This window comes from Nematolebias whitei, chromosome 19 (genome assembly GCF_014905685.2).
Source record: "Nematolebias whitei isolate Nwh7 chromosome 19, NemWhi1, whole genome shotgun sequence".
Classification (NCBI taxonomy): Eukaryota; Metazoa; Chordata; class Actinopteri; order Cyprinodontiformes; family Rivulidae; genus Nematolebias; species Nematolebias whitei.
In genome coordinates, this window is record NC_056516.1 from 15,497,991 (window position 1) to 15,501,674 (window position 3,684).

A 3,684-nucleotide genomic window follows, 5' to 3' on the forward strand; every position below is an offset into this window, starting at 1 on the left:
AGAATGACCATGTTGCCAGCAGAAGGAGGGAGACCTGTGATGAAATCCATGGCTAAGTGTGACCATGGACGTGGAGGAATAGGAAGGGGTCGTAGCAAACCTGCAGGCGGGCGTCTGGAGGCCTTAGCCTGGTTGCACAGGTGACAGGAAGTAACGTAATCCTTTACATCTTTAACCAAGTCCTTCCACCAGAACTGGGCTTTAACTAAGTTCAGAGTCTTAGTAATGCCAGGGTGACAAAACATGCGTGAACTGTGACAAAGGTCTAAAACTTTCTTAACCTGATGAGGAGGTACAAAGACACAATTCTTGGGGCAGTCGGGAGGAGGTGGTTGAGTTAGATTAGTCGGTCTGATCTTTGCTTCCAACTGAGTAATAGACAGGCAAACTGCATCTGGTAAAATGAAGTCCAAATCTATATTAAGTTTGTGAGTCTTATTATCCTCTGAAATACGAGACAAGGCATACGGCTTGGTATTTTTGGCTCCGGGTCTGTATGATAATAAGAAGTTGAAATGACAAAAGAAAAGGGCCCACCTGGCTTGTCTCGGGTTGAGTCTTTTGGCTGTCTTAAGGTACTCCAGATTTTTGTGATCTGTCCAGACCTGAAATGGTTCTTTGGCACCCTCCAGCCAATGTCTCCACTCCTCTAGAGCCAATTTAACAACCAGTAGTTCTCGTTCTCCCACATCATAGTTGCATTCAGCAGGTGTAAGGCTCCTGGAAAAGAAAGCACAAGGATGAATTCCCCCCTCCGTGCTACGTTGGCTGAGGACTGCCCCAACACCAGTGCTAGATGCATCAACGTTGACAATAAATTGTTTGTCAGGATCAGGAGAGTGTAGGACGGGGGCAGAAGAAAACAGTCTCTTAAGTGTGGTGAAGGCGAGTTCAGCTTGTTCATTCCAGAGAAACTTGGTCTTGGATGACGTGAGTGAGTCAAGAGGAGCAGAAATCAGACTATAGTTCTTAATGAACTTTCTATAAAAATTGGCAAATCCTAAGAACCTCTGCAGTTGCATCCTGTCTTTAGGTGTAGGCCAGTCCAGTACTGCAGAAACCTTGTTTATATCCATAGTTATTTTATTAGGTGAGATGACAAAACCCAAAAAGGAAGTGGAGGGTTGATGGAATTCACATTTTTCAGCTTTTACAAATAAGTTGTTTTGCAATAGTCTTAACAGGACAGATCTGACATGTCTTCTGTGAGTGTTGGTGTCCTTGGAGAAAATGAGTGTGTCATCTAGATATACGAAAACATATTGGTTAACCATGTCACTCAGCACGTTGTTAACCAAGGCCTGGAAAACAGCAGGAGCGTTAGTAAGTCCAAATGGCATGACAAGATATTCATAATGCCCGGTGGGGGGTGTTGAAAGCTGTCTTCCATTCGTCCCCTTCTGTGATGCGAACCAGGTGGTACGCATTTCTTAGGTCAAGTTTAGTGAAAACGGTAGCCCCTTGAATAAGGTCAAAAGCAGAAGTCATAAGAGGTAAAGGGTACTTATTTTTAATAGTGATCTTATTCAGTCCACGGTAATCTATACATGGTCTAAGGGAGCCATCCTTCTTCCCCACAAAGAAAAAAACCAGCCCCAGCAGGGGACGCAGAAGGTCTAATAATGCCTGCTTGTAGGGAATCATTAATGTAGTTCTGCATAGCCTGATTTTCAGGTCCGGAAAGTGAACAAAGACTGCCTCTAGGGGGTGTGGTACCAGGAACCAAATCAATAGGGCAATCGTAGGGTATGTGAGGAGGTAAAGAAGTGGCCTTGACTTTATTAAACACCTCCTTGAGGTCATGGTAATCAGTAGGAACCTTTGAGAGGTCGGGGTATGTCTCCTCAATGTTATTGGAACTGATAAGAGGGCAAAACAGCATCAAAAAGACATGACAACAAACACTCCTCAGACCACCCTACAATTTCTTTTTCTCTCCAATTAATATGGGGTTTGTGTTTGCATAGCCAGGTGGCACCCAAAACGACAGGAAGTTGGGGAGAGTTCATGGTGATTGCCTCCAAGTAGTAAGGTGACAAGAACTGTTTCTAGACTGTTTTCATGCAGAGAGTGTCCATCTAATGCGAGGACTTTGTGAGACTTAGCAGTTTGTATAACATCAATACCTAGAGATTTGGCAAACTCGTGGTCAATAAATTCAGTGTCAGCTCCAGAATCAATAAAAGCGGTCACAGGTATAGGTTTCCTACACAGCACTTGAATCTCAGCTGGCACAGTGAGAGGTGAGGAGATCTTGGTGGTCCTGATCTGACTCAGTAGGAATCTCCTCTTTCCTACTAAGTCTGGTCTTTTAACAGGCATTTAGCAACCGAGTGGCCCTCCTCCCCACAATAGAAATATAGGTGTAGCCTCCTCCTCCTCTCCCTTTCTTCTGGAGAGAGACGAGTCCTTCCCAGCTGCATGGGTTCCTCAGGTAGTGGGTGGTTAGGTGGAGGGCTGTGTGAAGTATTGACTGTGGGGCTTCTTGACTCACCCCAGGTTCGAGTTGTTCTCTCAGGTCTGGCCTTCCTCTGACGACCCCTCTCCCAGTGGCAGAGATAGACACAGGTAGCCAGGTCCTCAAGTCTCTTGAGAGATTCAGGGTAGTCCTTGGTGGCCAACTCATCCTTGACGTTATAATTTAGTCCTTGGAAAAAAGCATCCATTAGTGCTTCTTCATTCCATCGGCTCTCAGCCGAAATGGCATGACAGTCAATAATATATTCTGTGACCCGTCTACTCCCTTGTTTAACAGAAAACAGTCTTCGAGCAGCCTCTCTCTCAGGTAATACAGGTTCAAACACTCTATACAGTTCTTTAGAAAATGCATTAACAGAGTAACAGTACCTGGAATCCCTTTGCCATTCAGCGGTTTCCCATGACTTGGCTTTGCCAGAAAGGAGGGAGATCATGTAAGCCACCCTGGATCGTTCAGAAGGAAAGGATGATGGCTCTAGTTGAAAGTGAATCTCACATTGAGTTATAAAAGGTTGACAATGATCAGGTTCCCCTTTAAACAGTTCTGGGGGGACGAGACGTGGCTCATGACATGAGGGTGCAAGATGTGTGGTAGTGGCTTGAACTGCAGTAGCTTGAGTGGAATTCTGTGAAAGGGGTTGGTGAGAGAGATTACGCAACATTTCCATCATTTCCTGTGCATTATTCTCAAGTTTAATTATGGCCCCCTCCATACCAGAGCACCATTCCTGAGTCGGTGCTGAATCCATTTTGGCCAGCTTATACTGACACGATCTGGGTTTTGGATTAGCACACAACACCAAACAACAGGAATGGTTTAAAGTGTTCATTGATAAACAGCTTCTGGTGGGGGTCCGGGTCCAAAGGTGGGTCTGATCTTCACAGTCTGTAGAGAGAGGAACTCCTTTGGTGAGTACGGGATGATGATTTCACTCACTGTGAGTGAGCAGCTGCAGAGATGCAGGTTGATGTAGAATGTGGTTCTAGGGAGAGTCCAAGAACGAGGTCCAGTAGGGAGAGCAGAGGTCATGCACAGTTGGTCAGAGAGTAGAATCCAAAACCAAATCTTGATCCGGGGGGCGTAGTCGAGGAGATGGGAAGCAGAGTCGGTACCGTGGTCAGAAGGCAGAATCCATAACAAGTAAGGGGCAGGCAAGGCGAAGAATCCGAGGAACAGGCATGGGGTCGAGACAAGGCAAGAGAACA